The sequence below is a fragment of the Pongo pygmaeus genome, chromosome 12 (assembly GCF_028885625.2).
Source record: "Pongo pygmaeus isolate AG05252 chromosome 12, NHGRI_mPonPyg2-v2.0_pri, whole genome shotgun sequence".
Taxonomy (NCBI): Eukaryota; Metazoa; Chordata; class Mammalia; order Primates; family Hominidae; genus Pongo; species Pongo pygmaeus.
In genome coordinates this window covers 73,571,719-73,591,908 of record NC_072385.2, presented here as the reverse complement: position 1 = coordinate 73,591,908, position 20,190 = coordinate 73,571,719, and positions in this window count along the sequence as shown.

Genomic DNA, 20,190 nt, shown 5'->3' with positions numbered 1-20,190 from the left:
ACAAATATTATCATTTTACATTTGTGCCATGACATAAAAACTGTGGGGAAGCACTGTTCTAGACTCCAGGGGAAGCTCAGAGTTTTGCCACCTTGATCCCCCAAATCCACCCTTGAGGAGGAAGAGGAGCTCTGAAATGGATCAATGACAAGTTGAGTCCTTAGAGACACACAATTATGGGGCCCTTTATTAAGGGTAGAGCCTTTAATGAACAGGAGGAGTAAATGGAGAGTAAATAAAACCAAACTGGAGAATACTCTTCTTGCAGTATTTCTCTTTTACCTTCCTTGCTGTGTTTTCTTGTATAAGGTTCCACTAGCTGTGTGTCTGATGGGAATATCTTACTGCTTCTGATCCTAGATTGAAGGCCAGAGGGAGAGAAGAATAGAATGAGGGCTTGGGTAATTTCTGCTTTGTCCTTTAGGGAGGAGCTTGTTTCTCTAATTTCTTACTCATTTCTTCCCATAATTTTGAGTGAGGTAAGATCCAGACAGCCCAGGCCAGGAGGTCCGTGGGTACTGTGGGTGGTAGGCATTTGCTGTCTCTGAGAAAATGGCCAGGCATTACAATATCATGCTGTCAGGTGCAGTGAGAAAAGCAGAGGTTTAGAACTTGAACAATCCTTGGGATGAAACCCAACACAAAAATGGTTTGGTAACTTGGGCAAGTCATTTTCTCACATGTGAAGTGGAAATAATAACATCTTCCTGGCTGGGATGTTGGGAGGATTTAAGGAGTCAAAGTGAAGAAGAAAAAGCTGGCATCATCCTGCCTGACATATAGAAGAATTTAGTAAGTGTTAGTTTCCTGCCATGCTTCTCCCTATTTCCCCATTTTTCTTGAAGAATCCTAAAGAAATACATTTCCACAGACATGCTGTCTAGGGAGGCACCTTGCCCCCTGGCTCCACCATCCAATTAGGTTTCATATGCAGCCACCTCATTGCCCACTCCCTCACCCCAGCCTGACTCTCCTGAGTTTCTAATGACTACATCCTCACCACACTATGAAGGTTCCCAACTACATCAGCCATTCAGTCATTAGCACTTAAAGTCTGCTCTTAACAATTCTAGTTGTTAAAGAGAAACTTTTTTCATCTTTTCAAATATTTTTTAACATATTTTAACAAAATAGGACCCTTCTGAATGAGGTTCCTTACTCTCCCATAATACTCCCTGGGCTTGAGTCATCCAGTAATTACGTTGCCCATGCCCCAATCCAAGCTAATCTCCCAAGACCACAGACCCAATCAGGCCTCTCTCCTCCTCAGACACTCTGCGGCTCTCCAAGTCCCTTGGCCTGCCAATCAATGACCTCCACGATTCTACTCAAGCAAATCTTGCAGTTGTAGTCACTCTTGCATTGGCATTCCAACTTCAGCTAAAATGAAAATGAATGCCGCAGATGACCCTCACTTTCTTCTGTCATTCCGTGCCTGGAATGCCCTTCCTCATTTCCACATGCACAACACCCCTCAGAAATATGCTTTCCCCAACCGCTCATGTTGATATGTTCTCTTCTCTGAACTCCCAGAGCAATTCATTATCTGTCTTGAATGATAGATATTTAAATAATAATAATTAAAACAACCATCTCAACCTCTTCTGGAGCCCTCACACACCCACTGTCTCCTAGTATTTACATCTATGTGATTGCATCAACTAGATTATGATCTGTTTTTATTTCTTATTTCTCTCTATGCTCTCCAGAGCATCTGACCCACTGCTTTCCACATAGAACCATGCACAATAAAAATTAAAAGAAGAAATGAATGAAGAGGTCTCAAGAGGGAAACTGCCTTCGGGAATCAGATGCTGTCAAGAAGACAGATTGATGACTTTGACTTCAAGGCTTCTCTTACCCTCTTTAAAATATACTGATCTGATTTTTTAATGCTATGTACTTGCTTCACACATATTTCATGTTCTCACACTCTGTGCAAACTAAGTGCCTTGATAGTGTAACTAATGAAGGGCCACAGAAACATCCTTTTCGTCAAGTAAAGGGACTTGAGACATGATCATAAACATATATTGATAGCACAGCGTCAGATGGATGACCTGAGGCAAGAAATAAAAACAAATGTTCCAGAAGTTTAAAAGAGGTCCAAATCTTCTAATTATGAGAGCTACACCTAGCCCAGTTGGGCTGGAGTCTACAGGAGCTAATGAGATTCAAGGATCAGTGAGTCCAAGTCAGTGGACTCTGTCAAAGTTATGAATATGGAAACAAAGCACCTGTTGCCCTATACCTTGCCATGCCGTGATACATTCAGAGATTACCAGGTCCGGAACTACAGAGGAGAGAGGGCCTTTAATATAACTCAGTGGCTATGGGCCTTGGTTTCCTCATCTATAAAATGGAAATCACATTAGCTCCTTCATAGGGTTGATATGAGATTGAAATGATATGATATTTGTCAAAAGTCTTCTGTTATCTTAGGGACATTGCATATGCCAAGAATGGTAGCTAGCATATTTATTATTGCAGTATTTCCTCAACTTTAAGATGCCATGAGTTGGAAGGCACATATTTGACTTAAAAACATCTTTTAAAGGGAGTAAAAGGAGGAAAAAAATATGTTAAATCTACACATAGACTATAAGAAGGATGCTGATTACAGATATCTTCAACTGCTAAAAAGATATTTCCTAGAACTGAGGAAATATGGTAGGTAGTAAATAGTATGCCTCAAGAATCTGTTGATTCTGTTTGATTTCTTTGAGGTTTAAATGCAGACCAAGTCTTTAGAAGTCAGAGACCTCAGGATATTTGTGTCTGCCAAAGAACAGTCCTGTAGCCCAGACCCCGAAGAGTGGAGCAAGGACCCTGAGTGCACACACATGCAGATACCAGATATGGAAACCCAGGAACAAATCACCCTTCACAGTAAACTTGCTCATTGTCTGAGCAGAATCGTGTTCTTTTAAAAATAAAACTGTGAGTGGGAGTGCTTGCGTTCTGGAATAGAGTCTTTTTTTCTTCCCTTCATCCCATGTTCCTTGGCTACATGCTATTATGTGATATTCAGGACTGTCAAACCTTCTGGAGCCATAAGCATTTTTCAGACAACCAATCTCAATATGCATTATCAAAATTAGATCTTTCTGTGCAGATGACAATTATGTATTATATGGTTACATGCTTATGAGTCTGTGACACCGTATTGTTAGACTTGGGGTACTGACTTTTAACAATATGTTACCTTATTGTATTTGTTGTCACATTATGCCTGGATTGCAGCATTTGTCTCGTGGCCCCACTCATGCTGCAATTTGTTCCTCGGTAAGTGTCAAACAGCATTGGGGGAAAGAGTGGGTGAAAGGTAACTTGGAGATGATTTTCTTTTACAACTGTCATTTATAAAAGAACTTCAACCGTTCCAGAAAAATACAAGTTGTATTCTCATCAATAAAATTGCCTCTAAATAGAATGACAACTCCAGTTGGGAGTTTGAATATTCCAAAGGTCTTGGATACCACCCCATGGTCACAAAAGAACAGGTTGCAGGGCGGGGAGTGAGAGAAGGAATAGGACATAAGAAATCCCCGTATTCATTTCTATAAACACAAACTCAATGCAGTTTAAACTCATAAACATGCTAAAAGGAGCCAGAGGTAGCCTGTTACTTTGTCATATATTTTTATAGGCCTATCTGAATGGTTTCAGATTTGACATAGTAACTGCCTGTTACTAGAAATAAACTGTAAGTCAATTCCATGCTGCCATAATTCACTGCCCAGGGTTGTTCAAAAAGATTTAGTGATGCCATGATGGACAGCAAACCCTGTGATGTTTTCATTTTCACTTGGTGTTTTGTCATGCCTCCAGCCTGCTGACCTCTAGAGACCCAGAAGGAGCAGACCTTCCCAAGGTGTCACTGTTCCTGCCAAGTCAGTAAGAGACTCGTTGTTGCAAGAAAGCAAATGAGACATTCTTTCCATGTCTCTAGGTCTGTCTGCCTTCCTCTTTATTTCGAGAGGTTGACAATCATCATTCCCGTATAAGTGACCTCTTTCCGAATAAATGGAACCAAGGCTACACATACCACCCAGCAGGAATGAGGTGCCTGGAAAGTAGCAATACCTCATCTCCTTGGCTGGCATTTTCTTTTGGCTCAAGGCTTTGGCTACATCTCTACCATGTCACGCACCCAGATGGAAAGTGAAAAATCCATTCAGCCATCTGGCTGTTTCTGTCTACACAATACCATGCATCTGGAGCCATCTGGGAGATGGACTGAATTTTTTCACTTTCTGCCTGGTTATTTGGTGTGGTGTAGATGCAGTCTTTTACTAAGCTGAAGTGCCTCATAACCCTCTGCCCCATTTGAAAGGCTAAAAAAATATCAGAAGACTCCAGGATAACATGGCCTATTGTGTCATTCTGGAAAATAAATGGAAACTTTGTGAATTACAGTATAATATAAACTGCAAGAAATAATAAGAGTAAGACTATTGTTTATCAAACAAAACAAACACAAGAACTGAGTCAAGTAATTATTTCTCAACTTAGTTTGTCCCAGACAGCTAACACAATATTCTCAAGGGCATATTATTACAATTCTTTCCTGGGGTTGGATATTAGTCTAAAAGACATCTCAAATGGACTCTTGTGCTTGGAATTATGGTTGAACTAAAAAATGTATGACTACCATTTGACCCAGCAATTCTATTACTGGGTATATACCCAAAGGATTATAAATCATTTTACTATAAAGACACATGCACACGTATGTTTACTGCAGCACTATTCACAATAGCAAAGACTTGGAACCAACCCAAATGCCCATCAGTGATAGACTGGATAAAGAAAATGTGGCATATATACACCATGGAATACTATACAGCCATAAAAAGGATGAGTTCATGTCCTTTGCAGGAACATGGATGAAGCTGGAAACCATCATTCTCAGCAAACTAACACAAGAACAGAAAACTAAATATCACATGTTCTCACTCATAAGTGGGAGTTGAACAAGGAGAACACATGGACACAGGGCAGGGAGCATCACACACTGGGGCCTGTCAGGGGGTGGGGGGCTACGGGAGGGATAGCATTAGGAGAAATACCTAATGTAGATGACAGGTTGATGGGTGCAGCAAACCACCATGGCAGGTTTGTACCTATGTAACAAACCTGCACGTTCTGCACATGTATCCCAGAACTTAAAGTATAATTAAAAAAAAAAAAGGTATGACTTCTAGGCCCTAATTAGCATCTCCAAAAAGAGACTCTTTCTGTTTCTTAGAGTTCATTCTAAAACAAATAGAGAAATTTATGAAACACTTCCCAAGAATCATATTCAACTTAACAGAATTTCCATTCAAATTCCAGAAAATCAGTATATTAGCAACATTAAGAGCTTAATAGTATGAGGTGGAGGGGTGGGTATAAGGGAAGTATAAATTGTGGGAAAATGTAAATAGTGATTGTGCAAATGAGGGTTTCCCTGGTATTGTAATTAAACCTCTTGGAATTCTGGGGTACTTTCTCTTCCCCTAGCCCCTTTCTGAAGCTTATCTCTGGCAGGGTCTGGCAGCTTTCCCTAAACTTCAATCTCGGCAGACAGCAATGCTCAACTCAGTTTCTGAAGTTTTCATTCCACATACTGTTGGGTGAAATATAAAAATGATTAAATAATAGAAATAGATATGTAAAAATCATGATTAAAACATCTGGCCAAGGGAAGGGGGATAAGGATGGGCTAGGTCAGCAGGCACCTCAGGACTTGAGACCAACCTTTACCCTGAAGATAGCTTTAGAGAAAGGATGGAGGGCACTTAGGGCCCAGAAGCAAAAAGAAAAGTAAATTTATGAAAAGTGAGCTTAGGGGATAAAAACAAAGTCCTTGCTGCTTCTATTTCAGCATTATAAGCAAGAATCCCCCTGCACACATTTAAATGGCATGTTCACATTTTATGAATCAGGCCCTTAGTTTTAATTGCTTCTTGTACTATGGGCCAATTAAGGATGGGTCTGGAGGGCAGGGATCATTCCCACAGCCTCTGAGGTTCTGAGAGGTGGGGCTTGCTTAGCCTGAGGCACCCATTCACGCTTGTATTTTTTAAAAAAAAAGAAAAAAAAAAAAGGAAAAGAAAGACCAAGTGCACCATTAAACACCTCTGATAGGAATGCTTACTTTATACAGGCTGAAAGCAAAAACTGGAGGCCAAAAGTTCCCCTTTGGCCCCATCTCTTGCTTTCAAATAAAATCAATTACAACGTTTCTCCTTGTCTGAGCCATGCAAAGCTAAATACCAATATATACAGACCCAGTAGTGTATCTTGAGAAGCTGCCAATAGGTTTGTAAGCCCTCTGAGATCTCCTGTCTTTTTATGTACAATTGATCCCCTGAACCTTTATGAAATACTGGGGTTAAAGATTAAGAGGGTTTTCTTAAATATATATACATATATATATATATAAAAAATACCAACTGCATAAGATACACATGTTAATGGACTCCTAGTTTCTACATAGCAACTCCAATATTGTAAAGTACCAAAGTAAGTGGAAAAACTTGAAACAAAAATAAAATCTGTTATTAAGCTATACATTATATTTTATATACCTTGACATACGTAGAGTATTTCCTCTGCTTTGTTTTTACATCAGAAAATTAAAATTTATAGAATGTATACAAATAATATATTTTTCAGTGATTTCCAAAGCTTTTAAAATAACCTTTAGGTCTGATCACCAGATCACCTGCACCCCACATTTCAGAGCTAAACATGTCTAAATGTTAATTTTGAAGAGCCAGTGGGAGGCAGTGAGACGGTCAAGCTAAACAGCACATGCACCTAGCAATAGCAAAGAGCATTTCTCGTTTATAGGTCACCAGTTCAAATCCCGCTCCAGTCAGCAGGACCCCAAAGCCAAGATCATTTAGTTGCTCAGGGATCTGGTGAATTGAGTTGCTATGAAAAATCTGGTCACCAGCCCAGCTGGACATCTCATCAGAGCAAACAGATTGTTCAGAATTTACCCTATTCCCCCCAACTTTCTTTCCTTCCCCTACATTGTCCTACCAATGGAGCCTTCCAAGAAACCCCAAGTGCCTGGGCCTTGGGGTTCCAGAAATGTAGGCTGCCAAACTATACATTTCATATATAGATACACACACACACACAAACACACACACACACAGTCCCTCTGTCTACTGTCTGTATTATATATTCGCAGTCCACACACACATACACAGTGTCCAGTCACTATCTGTAGTCCCAGGAGGTAAATCACCTTCCTCTGCTATTAATCCAGCACCTTTTACTGACATTAGATTTGCTTGTAATTTTTTCCCCCCAATATACACATCCACACTACTCTGTAGATAACCAACTAATTGAACAATATAAAAATAATTTCCCAATTTATGATAAACATTACAATGAAGCTTCCTCATTTCCCTAATGAAGAAAGGAAGCATCGAGATAAAAGTAAAACAATTTATTAGGTTTTGTTCCTGCACCACTGAAATAAAATAGTAAACCAGCTTGGCAGTGACTACAGGGACCCAGCATGTGCTCATTAACTCTTTGCCAGGTACAAAGGTGTCCTAACAGCTCTGTTTTAATTCCATGATCCAGCCCATAATCCAGTGCTAAACAATAATTAGTATTGACTTGTTAAACAGTAGTTGAAGCCTTCCTTTAAGTACCTCAAATATGCTTTAAGTTTCATAGACGAAGAATCAAAGGAACGGGGAGGCATAGTTGAGAGAAGAGAGAGAGAAGCATGAAGGTATTTATGGTTTTTAACTGTAGAGAAAGAACTGTTCTCCTCCCTGGTAACTTTGCGAGTATTAACGCATTGTTTCCAGTCCCACGCCGGCACTTTATTCACCCCATGCCTGCTCATCGTGTGAGAAAGTCTTTCCTTCCCTAATAGCTTGCCCCCACCCCACATTCCCTTTTACCTTGTTAGACTGACCAAATGTTGGACAATTTTCTCCCCTCTTCTAGTGCAGTTTAAATTCTTTCCTGAAAATGGCTCTTTTCATCCTATGCATCAAGGTTCATTTAAAATCAGCAATGAATGAAGACCTCTGGCACTGTGGATTTTCCATGGTTTTATTTATTGTTCAGTTGTGTATTTGGAAACACAAGAGGGGACACTGACCACATTTGCTGGGGAAGTGATGAATGCACCCATATGGGCATAGGAAACAATGGGCTATACAACCCCATGGATGCCCTTGGTAAGGGCAGAGATGCAAAGCTGGCTCACCAGCTCGCCTCACACGCTGCTCCCACTTTATCACCTGATTCTGCCATCTCTTCCTGGTGCACCACTAAAGCAAGAAAGAAAAGCACTAGGTGTGAGAGGTGTCTATATTTTATTGCCTCATAGTATATCTACTGGTAACATTCTCTCTGTACCTGACTGGAGTCAGGGATTTGGAATCCAATTGCTGCTCCTCTGCTTGGATTGCTGGCCTTCTGTAACCAACCAACATAGGAGTCATCCTTCTCAAGCAAATTGCAGATTGCCAGATTTGCAGTCCTAAACCAAATCAAGTAGCAGCCCACTGAAGTGTTCCTCTATCTATGCATCCATTTGTCCATCCAGCCAATCAGTCAAGTGCTTTTTGAGCATCTCCAAATGTGTTTCAGAGCAAAATAAGAAATGGTCCCTGCCTTCAAGCAGCTTTGCAACCTGATCATGGAGAACAAACGGTGCACCAGGAAATCAAATAGCAGTTAAAGAGGGTAATTAATGAAGCACAAACAGTGAAAGCATAGAGGTTTAGAGAGAAGACATGTTAAAGAGAGCAGAGATAGTTAGGTCATGCTTCTGGAAGATAGGGGCTTGTGGAAGGCCTTGAAGAAAGAGTATTATTCTAAAGAGAAGAGGGGAGAAAGGGGATCACTCTGGAGACTGGAAGCAACACAAAAACTCAGAAGCCAGAATCAGATCTCTGGCTTTCCAGAACACAAGAAAAAATTAAGCACGCTATTTTTTTAAAGCAGAACACTTTAAATTTGCAAGGTACATCCATGTTTCTTCTTCTTCTTCTTCTTCTTTTTTTCTTCTCCCATAAAATCTGTGGGGTGGGCATGACAGGAAGTTTCGATGTAAAACAGCAATAGAAGATGGGAAACATATATAAGGACACTGTAATAACTCCTAAGAAAAGTAATGGGGATTATTCTGGAGAGTTAAGAGCATTAAATTGATGAAAACAAAGTATAAGATGAAGGAGAAACAGGCAGTAACTGTAGGAGGTGAGAAAGGAGGAGAATGTAAGACTATTAGCAAATTCCTTTGGTGGGTGACAAAGAGAGATGAATAGGAAGGAAGAACAGGTTGAGGGAGAGTGGAAAGGATGTTTCTGTTCTGTATTGAGTAAACTTCAGGGGACTATGGAAAACTCAAGTGGAAATGGCCAGCAGACAGCTACATGGAGACATCTGGTGCTCAAGGTCGAAGGCAGACTAGAAACAGATTGAGGAGTCATCAGTATAAATGCAGGGTCACAGGGATCCCCTATAAAAGGGGATATGGCCAAGCATTAAACCTGGGTCATTCCATTTAAGGGGTAGAAGAGAAAAGAAAGCTCATTTAATTAAGACCCATTACATATAGAAGGCCCTTGTCAAAATGTAAGAATAAAGTGTACAGGTTCATGGATCATAGATTGAAAATGAAATTGAAAAAGATGGGATTTTAGAGCTACTTCAGTCCCACCTTTTCATTTTCCCAAGGAGGAAACTGATAGAGGAAAATAGTGACTGCACTATAATTTATTAATCCATTAGCATCTAACAATCTCCATGTTCTTATAGAATTATTTTATTAACTATCTAAAAAACATAGAGCACAGCCTGTGAGGCAGGAACACAGGAGTTATACTTATTCCTATTATTGGAGTTATACTTCCAATAAGGAAGTGGCTAGGTAGGAATGGGAAAGAAAGCCCCAAAGAAGTTCCAGATCATGGAATATTATTACCTAGGGAGGGCAGAACTGAAAGGGGATGTCCTCGGAGAAGGAACAGATCCCAGGGCATCCAGAGGACAGGATGGGGGAGGATGCCAGAGAAGTGATCATGAAAAGTGGAAGAGAGGCACAGAAAAGGATTTCCTGTTGTGCCATGGTGAAAAGTCTGAAGGTGAAGTCTAGATGCCCATTTAACACTTGCAGTCGGAGGGGTCTGATTAGTCTGATGGCCACCAGCTCTAACTTTCAGAGAGGTTTGAACCATAGCATTTCCCACCTACTCAGAGACGTAAAATTTTACCAAGCTGAAAAGTTGAGTTGAGTCATGTTAAGAGCTGGGATTTGACATCAAATACACCTAAAATGAGTAGTGTAAACCCTGTACCAGTGGTGTAACCCCAGGCTCTTTGAGGAACCCTGTGTATTAAATGTAAATAATCTACCAACCTCACTGGGTTATTGAGAAGATAAATAAAAATGGATGAAGGGGCCTGGCACAAAGTAGACTTTCAGTTCATATGAATTTCTCTTCCTAGGGAAGTTTCTTAAGAAGACATTCAACACATATACACACATACATACCTCATTCATATTTTCTAATAAATTGTTTCAAAATTCTAGATTTAAAACAAAATTCACTACATAGAAAGAAAAAGCCTGCAACAGATCTTTGTGCCAGAGCTTGAATGGAATATTATTTGGTAGAAGCTATTTATGGCATAAATAGGGGATTCCACTGGATGCCACTAGTAATTGTGATGAAAGCAAACTAGGAGCTGGGTCAACAATAAATAAATAAGTAAACGAATAAATAAATACTACCTAGTCACCCTGAAGAAGAAGGTCTAAAGATTAAATGTTCAGACCAACCTCCTTTTATATGGGTGCAATTTTTGTACCTGCAATTAGCTCCCTCAGCCTTCAATCTAAGAATCAGCTGGTTAATTGTGCATGTAAGTGGCTAATAGCTCCAACTGGGGGATAGTGCAGGCCGAGAGGGTCACACACCTTCCTCCACACATGTTCTGCTGTTACACATTACAGGCAGACATATAGACAAAAACGAGTGAAAAGAAAAAGAAATATATGACTTGTAATACTTCAAGAGAAACAGCATGGGATAATGTACATTGCATTCTCAAAAAAAAAAAAAGCAACCCTAAGAAATGTCATCGTTCTTGTGTCTCCGCCATAGTGGTTGAGAATTATCTGCAAATGTGGGATCAAATTGAGTCTGTAATTAAAAAGGAGACAAAATGATGATGTCAAGAATCCCTTTCAAAGAGCCACTGGATTGCTCTATGGTCTGGAGAGAGTCACTCCCACAATCTCAGAGAGAATAAGGGTGGCCTGGTTTGGATTGGGAGTGGTGGTGGGCAGTGAGTGAAATAAATTGAAATGAATTTTTGTGGTCACAGTTGGGCAACCCACAAATGGCATAGTCATCTCTAGTCTCTACTTTAAGCCAACCTGATGCCCCAAACACCATCCACAGCTAGACTATCAGGCAAGTACTTGCCAGTGTTTTGAGACCATCCTGCTCCACTCTGGACTTGCAACCCAACACCCTAGCTCCTGGCTGTACATTGCCCCTTGAGGGGTCCTTCTTCATCAATTCTTCCTACTTTAAATGTGCTATCCTTGGGTCATATAAATGTCTGACCTTGTCTCTTTGGAAACCCAGCTCATGTGTGGTTCAAGCAGTGTTCCCAATAAACCTGTCCTATCTCACATGATGGAAGAAAATGAACCACTGATCCCAGTCTTAGATATTTCAGTGATTTCTGATTAAAAATAATACTTTGATAAACCTCCTTATAGATTCATCTTTGCCCTTATGTCTGATTATTCCATTAAAATAAGATTCTAGAAGCAGAAATCGTTCAAGCCCTTAAGTTGCCTGAAAAGTATATCTGGTTGGGAAACTGGGGACATAGAAGTCCAGCAGACTCAGCAGATTAGAATTAAAAGGTCAAGTGCTTCCTTGTATATCACATTCAATTTTTCTACATGTACCTGGTTTAATAATATGGAGCCCAAGACCCTTTTCCTATAGGGGGCTATGAAGAATGGCCTTAGAGTCAGAATACAAAGCAGAAAGAATTGATTTAAAGCTAAGTAAGGAAGACAGGACAAAGTGGGGTATTATGAGGAAGGACTGATTAGTTGCCTAATCTTGGGTAACTTGCTTAACCCCTCTGAGGCTCAATTTCCTTACCCCTAAAGTAGGAATTATATGAATGCCTGTTGTACACATTCAATTCATCTTGAATAAACATGTATTGACCATCTACTATGTGCCAGGTAGATCATGAAAATGGTCAAAGGGGCACATATAAAAACGCTTTGCTTACTTTTCTATTTGTCATACAAGTTTAATTGGCTTTTGTAATTTATAGTTTAATGGACTCAAGGCCAACTGCCAATGAGCCAAGAAAATTTCAGAGATGCTAGATGAGATTTCTAAGGCAAAACTCTAGGAAAAGTTTTATAGAATTGCTCTTGTCACCTGAAGGACAACTCTAAAGCAAAGTCTGAGATTGGTCAAATTCACCTTGATGCCCTTGTAACTTTTATTTCTATAGTCCTTTTCCCCATTCTTTTTGCTCCCCCCACCCCAGTCTTCTGGACCCTTCATCATGAGCCCAGGCCCTCTTTATGGTGCCCCAATCTGGGTTGCCTTCCTTAAGCAATTCCAAAGAAATTCTTTCTACTCATCAACATTACTCTGTCCTGTGTCCCACTCTCTTAGGGTCCTGATTGTTCAGTTGGCTAAGTTCTGATGACACTCACCATGGTGTTAATGACTGATAAATGTCTACTCCCTTTCTCTGGATATTTTCATTTCAAATAGAGGTTCCTGGAGAGTCCCTGCTTTGAACAGTGGTCATGCTAGGCAGAAAGTTTTCTCCTGCACAAACCACATCATACTAGTGACTGTCAAATTTGCCTATGCATAAAGCAGCATAAAGCAGCTAGCTCTGGTTCCCTTGGGATGTCACTAAGGGGCAGGGTGAAGAGAGAGCAGAATGCAGAGTTTGACACGTCACCTACCTGGAAAATGCACACTGATCTCACCTGTCAAGGGGAGATGCCCCAACCTGTCCAGTCCCCTGCTCTATGCAGACATGGCTTGGACCTAGGAAGAAAGTCGCCAGATGCTGAGTTTTCTCCCTTTAGTTCTTGAATTCAACCCTCCTTCCCACAAGCCATCATTGTGCCATCAGGGGTTTCTTGTTACAGTTTAATTTTTCTCAGTTGCACACTGGGGTTCTAATCTGCATCACACCAGCAGTGGGAACATTTCTAAGAATCATTTCCCAAGACACTTTTAATATATTTCCAGTAAATTGTACCTCAACCTGTCCAGCTGGCTGGGTCATTTAACGGTGACACACCCACTGAGTCCTGAGGGCCCCTGGAGATTTACCTTGGTGCTTTCCTAACAAAAAAAAAAGCTGCCTTCAGTGAGGGGATAAAGCTTTGCTAACATGCAAGTGCTACGGGGAACACAATGAGAACTGCTCGTCAGAGAGGGCCAGACTGCTTAGGCTCGTTATGGGAAAGACTGCACGCTGGATTAGACAAAAGGGGTTTTGAAGAACTGCAGTGAAATTATGCCAGCTTTGGGGGAAGTGGCATTCAAATATGAAAAAAATACATATATATATATATATATATATGGCTGGGTGATTATTTAAAGCCCCAAAACAGACGGTATAGTTTATCAAGTATTGTTAGCCAAGTTCAGGGCTGCTTTCAGGGACTTAAAAGCATACAGCTAAATGTAAACAAAGTTTTCACAGGACAAGAGCCAGTGAGCAATCTCCTTCAAATCTGCAAAGTCAGAAGGAAAACATAACTAATCACAACTCACTCCAAGCTGGCTAGTCGAAATGATACCAATGAGAAAAAGTGAACAGTTAATAGGGAAATTTGGAGTAGGGGAGGGAGAGGAATGGTTCCCTCCTTTTCTTTCAAGAGCTGGCATTTGTGTTTGTGTTTGTGTCATTTGGATCCAAGCCCAAGAAATAAATGAGGTTTTTTGTTTTTGTGGGTTTTGGTTTTCATTTTTCATAATCCAGTTTATTTGACCTTTATTTTTCTGATAATGAAGGGAAAGGGAGAATGTGGTTGAGACAAATTCCTCAAAAGTACAGGCGGCGAGACCAAAGGCCTGGGAGGCCAGGGGCCAGGGCAGCCAAACGCACCCCACAGGAGGGTCTGGTAGCCTCCAATTTCACTCTCCAAGAAGTTTTTCTTTTCTTTTAAATTTTTTTTCTTTTTTTTAAAAAATGTCTTCCCTCCAGAAATTTAAGGGAAAAATAAATTAAGGAATGGGTGATCTGTTCTCATTTCCTACTGGGAAAGATGCTGGCTTGGTCTAGCTGCCTTGTGTCTCTTCGGAAAGACAGAGAATTCTGTTGAGTTCCACCAGTAGTAGAAAAGTCCCTTCTGAGGGATGTGGCCTGCTCCTTTCTCCTGCAAACTCATCATCAGCACATCACCCAAAGCTTTGATGTCCCCACACAGCAGGCCTCCTCGTGGCAGTGGGCACCCTTTCAAGAGCAGCCCCAGAGGTTCCTGTTTGCTGACAAACTAAGGAGGGGGAGGTGGAGAATGACACCCAGCAACACCCTCACCTGCAGGTGCCACTCCCACCTCATCCAATTCATAAAAGTTCTGAAATGTTAGCATCTTTACTGCCACTTTTTATCAATGCCATTTAAGTGAATTTAGAATAATAATTTTATTAAAATGTTTTAGATGCCATATCTCCAATCCATAAAATTTATTGTACCTTTATGCAGAATTATACTGGAGTTGAAACATATAAATCAATTTATAAGGTCTAATGACACACAAACGCTTAAAAACTAAAGGCGATGTAGTAAATTCAAATTACCATTACAAATGTAAGCTTTGTAGTCAGTGTGTGACCTGCTAAGGATTATATTTAACTCCCCTGAGAGTGGTTTATCATAAAACTTTATACTTTTATTACAGTGAATTATTAAGTCCTCCATGACATGAGTCATTCCTCGCACTGACTATGGCTTTTTTAATGACACTGTAATAGACATCTTGCTAATAGCAGGAGGGTTGCTACCTGTGCAGCAAGGAGAAGGGGTGGGAGGAGGAGGGAAAAGACAGTACAGGACTCATGCTGGAAGAGTAGATTTCCCAAGGGACTCACATTAGCAATCATACAAACAAGTGTCAGAAGCCTAAACACACATACCCCTCCATGTTCTGTCCTGGGTAAAACAATCACATACTGCCTAAAAGAAATTCAATTTAGAAGTCACACATGGAGAAAGGAAAACAATCTCGATTTTCCTGAGCATTTTTAATTCTACCAAAACTTTTAATTCCTCTCCCTGCTGCTATGCCATAGATAGGCTTCCTTTCGTTCCAATAAGCTCTTCACTAATAACAGATCACCACCATCACATAACGCACAGTGACCCAGTGCTCATAAACGTGACTCTCCTGCGACACCCTTCTCCTCTTTATATTGTGCCCACACAAGGACTCCATAGCAGGGAACTCTTTCCAGAATCCATCTGAGCCCTCAGATCATCACATGTGCAAAGTCTCCAGCCAAATCAAGGAAGGGTTTTAGATCATTGTCCAGGTTTCAGAAGGCAGCCCTGGTGAGCTGGATGTCACTGGGTATCATCTACTCCTTCCAAAAACTACCTGAGGCTCACAATGCTGGTGTCACACAACCATTCACACACAATGCCATTTCCACACCTAGGACACTTGAATTTAGGAATCCCAATCTCCTAACCTGGGAGAAGAGCAGTTCTCATAAAAGATGTCTCTGTGTTCTAGCCAGGCTCAGTTGTGTGAACCTGTAGATCCAGCTACTTGTGAGGCTGTGGTGGGAGGATCCCTTGAGCCCAGGAGTTTGAATCTAGCTTGGGCAAAATAGCAAGACCTGCCTCTAGGGGAAAAAAAAAAAAAAGATATTTCTGTGTTGGTGAACAGACATGGTTTAAAAATAAGACTGGTGCATTCAACCAAAGAGGAGAAGAGAAAAATAGATGCCTAGACTAGTTTTTTACACATCTATATGCAAGATTGACTTATTTGTAGGAATTTCCGACGTACACTATTATTTTTCAAAAAATAAAAAATAAACTACTCTATGGTGATTTTCTCTGTGCTCTCATTCCCATGGGCATTTGGTCATCTCTAAGGCCATGATGCAATGACTGTGAATTCCCCTTCTTGCCCAGTGGCTTGCTAATTCCCACTGGGCATTCATTTGCTAACACATGCTTCTCATGACCACCAAGGTGAGACTTAAAGAATCAACACATATGGCTTCTGACTGGTTTATTCTGAACATTTAAGCACAGAGATTTTTGTGAGCATGGGGTTACCAAGGCATAGATTTGACTTCATGGGCTGAACAATTCAGGTAACTGACAACAAATTTTTCATAAATTGACTGGTTGGTTGACTAATTATAGGAATCTTATTTGTTGCTAAAATTTTTTTTTTTTTTTTTTTTGAGACAGAGTCTCGCTCTGTCACCCAGGCTGGAGTACAGTGGCACTATCTCGGCTCACTGCAAACTCCACCTCCCGGGTTCATGCCGTTCTCCTGCCTCAGCCTCCCAAATAGCTGGGACTACAGGCGCCCGCCACCATGCCCGGCTAATTTTTTGTAATTTTAGTAGAGACAAAGTTTCACCATGTTAGCCAGGATGGTCTCGATCTCCTGACCTTTTGATCCGCCCACCTTGGCCTCCCAAGGTGCTGAGATTACAGGCGTGAGCCACCATGCCCAGCCATTGCTAAGTATTTTTATAGGCACAGACATATAAAATTTATATAAAACCTCACCACTCTCTCTCAGACACACACACACACATTCCTCAATATGAATCCATTTTTAAAACTTTCACTAGAAAGTTAAACAAAATTAAACAAGCTTTTACATGAATTGCCCCAAACTTTTAAGCCATAAACAGTTTTCACCCAAAATGCTATAAACTTTTCCCAAGGCTAGCCACTCTATCTCCTTCTCAGATACTATTCCATGAGAAACTCACTGAATTCAACTTAATTTAGTAAGTATTTTTGGAGGGTCTATTTCATACCTGACCACTACACTGGGGACCCAGGGTTGGACTTTGTAAGCACAGGACCTTGCCTTCATAAAGGTAATAGTCTAGACTCTAGGGCAGAAGTCAGCAAACTACAGCCTACAGGCCAAATTCGGCCCACCACTTGTTTTGATAAAATTTTATTGGAATACAGCCACACCCATCAATGGCTGCTTTGAACCACAATGGCAGAGCTGAATAATTGTGACAGGGAAATATGGCCTGCAAAACTAAAATATTTACTATCGGGCCCATTACAGATGATGTTTGCTGGCCCTTGGTCTTGAGCAATGGTTCTGAGTCCTAGCTGAAACTTAAAATCATCTGGGGAGATTTTCTAAAATACAATCAGAGCCCAGACTAAATCAATTAAGTCAGATCTTTGAGGTATAGAACCCTGGGATTTCTCTTTCAGGGGAAAAAAAGTGGTTTACCCAGGTGATTCTGATACTGAGCCAGGATGGAGAAGCAAACTAAATTAAACAGACTTCATAGACATAATGGCAAAAGCAATCATGAGTGTTAAACAGGCAATGAGCCACTTTCCGAGAAAGCCACTGAATAACCCAGATGTTCTTAGCTTCTTTAGGAGGAGAGACAAATGTTCTCCACTGCTCCTAGATATTCTGCCTCAGTAGCATGAGTTGGCTCTAAGACACATGACTCCAGGTAGAACAGCCAAAATCAGAATGTTCTCATAGAGAAGATAATCCAACATTTGTCTACCCATTTCTCTTCACCCTGGTAGCTAAGTATGTCACACCCTGAGGGAGGTTTAATATTATTTCAGTAGCTAAAACAGGTAAGCAGCCCTCCTCTACCTGTAGAGAGGACCTGTTCAAATCAACACACAAAATTATGCATCGGCAGCACCTGATCTGAGAGGTCTTGAAGGACACCAGTGCCTATCAAAATATCTGAAGTTGGGCATCTCTGCTCATCTCTCAGATGGGAACCAGGACCACTCTGGAAGCCTTCATTTGGGCTTGATTTCCCTTGGACGCTGAATATATTTTCCAGGTGGTGGTGGAAAGGGTCAAACAGCAACTTAAATATGCTAGGGCTCCTGCAAACCAGCCTCATCTGGAAGAACTTCAGAGTTTCCACTGAACCTGGGAGGCTTTCAGAGATCTGGAGAGAACCTCACATTCAGGCAATCTATATGGCCTAACTTAGTTTCATTAAACAACTATGTGTTGATTAATCACTAACTGTGGATCCAGAACTGCCTAGGCACCGAGTAATGCATAAATGCACATTCCAAAGTATTTACAGTCTCTATACACAGAACACACACTCATAACACACAAACACACACATTTCACACATGCACCCAAGAAATGCTTGCATAACAGCAAAAGCAACTACATGATTATGTACCATAGGGTGCAATTCAGAGGCGCAATCCTTTTCCACCTAGGGGCTGGGGTTGTAGGCCTTCTGTGGAGGAGAGTGAACCTTGAAAACAGGACCACAGCCTGTTTGAAATGAAAAAACTCCACAACCACAGAACAGCAAGGGGCTTCAGAATGACCTGATAGTACCTGTAAGGGAAGCAATACAGGAATTTGTAAGCAACAACAACCAGTATAGAACCTGGGGAAAGGAGAGACTTATGAACCAAGAAAAAATCCCCTGGGAGACAAGAGCACAGAGTTTCACACCAGACCAAAGAATTGAGAGGATCTTTCTTCTTTGACCTTCATCACCTTCTCAAATAAGGTCTTTGGGAGCTCAGAAGAGTCTTGGGTGATCTGGAGACCACTCTAGAAAGGCCCTCTCATTTCATACGTCGCAAAGCATTTTCATATCCGTTATCTCACTGTGCCTTCTCAACAACCCTATGAATAAAAAATTATTAATTACCCCCATTTTAAAAAAATAGATAAGTATAACTGACTTTCTAAGAGGTTAAGGGATTTTCCCAAGTCATAAGTTAGCAAATACTCAAACTGGAATCTTATTCCTGTTTTTAAAGTTCAAGATCAGTGTGGGTTTTTTTTTTTTTTTTTTTTTTTGAACTACATGATAGTGTTGGGAGATGAAGTGAAGACCTGCTCTCATGTCATAAAAAATGCCAGCCTGAGCCAGGGTCCTGCACAGGGCTTCCCCAGCCCTCAGGCCCCAGCTCTGAATAACAATACCATCTAATCATCAGAATTTCAAAGACAAAAGCCACAGCAACTCTTTATGATCACTGTGATAAATTAGGGCTCCGATCCTTTATATACACACTCAAGGACTGGAAGATGTTAACAGAAATAAATGAAAAATCCATATATCACCCCGAGGCAAATTTTAGTTTGTTTTGCACAATCAATTCATATTTCAGTACTTTGGCCTTTTGCTAAATATTGGAAGAAAAAAAGAAAGGAGGGAGGGAAGAAAATAAATGGAAAAACTGATGTTGGAAAGGCAAAGCCCACTTTTTGACACCCTAGCTGGGTCATGTTGAATGAAAGGGACACTGGCACATTTAAAAGGACCATTTAACTGGATTCCTTAAGCTGGGTCTTGACAAGAAGCTTGAAGCAGGAATTTTACTCTTTCTACTCGTGGAACCCTGGCTGTGAAAACTGTCTGCCTTAGCCAAGTTTTTTTGAGTTCAAAAGTCAGCTAGATTTCTGAGCTTATAACTCCAACAGCACAGCCAGCCCACACAAGCCCCTCACCCTGTTCTACAGACTAGAGCAAGGGCTCCAAATCACAGGTGAGGAAGGTCATCTGAGCAGGAAGAAGCTGGGTTGCAGTGGAATCTATGCCTGCTGAGAAAATCCAGTGTCTTTTAAAATCAGGAGGCAAGTGCTGTGACTGAGGATTCAAGTTAGGAAAAGAAATGAGAATTGGGAGTCACTCAGCAGGGATGTCATATTAATGCAAGCATCTGAAACCCACCCAGTCCTTCAAGGGGCAGTAAAAATGTCACCTCCCCCAGGGGCAATTTCCCCTTATTCATTACTACTCCTGCCACTTCTTCTGTGTGCAGCTCATGCTGTCCTGTGTCAGTCACGCACTTAGGGGCAGAGATGCAGGAAGGTGGGGCTGTCATTTAAACTCTGTGTTTTCTACACCAGGGGTCAGTAATTGACGGTGCCTGGGCCCACTGCCTGTTTTTATGGCC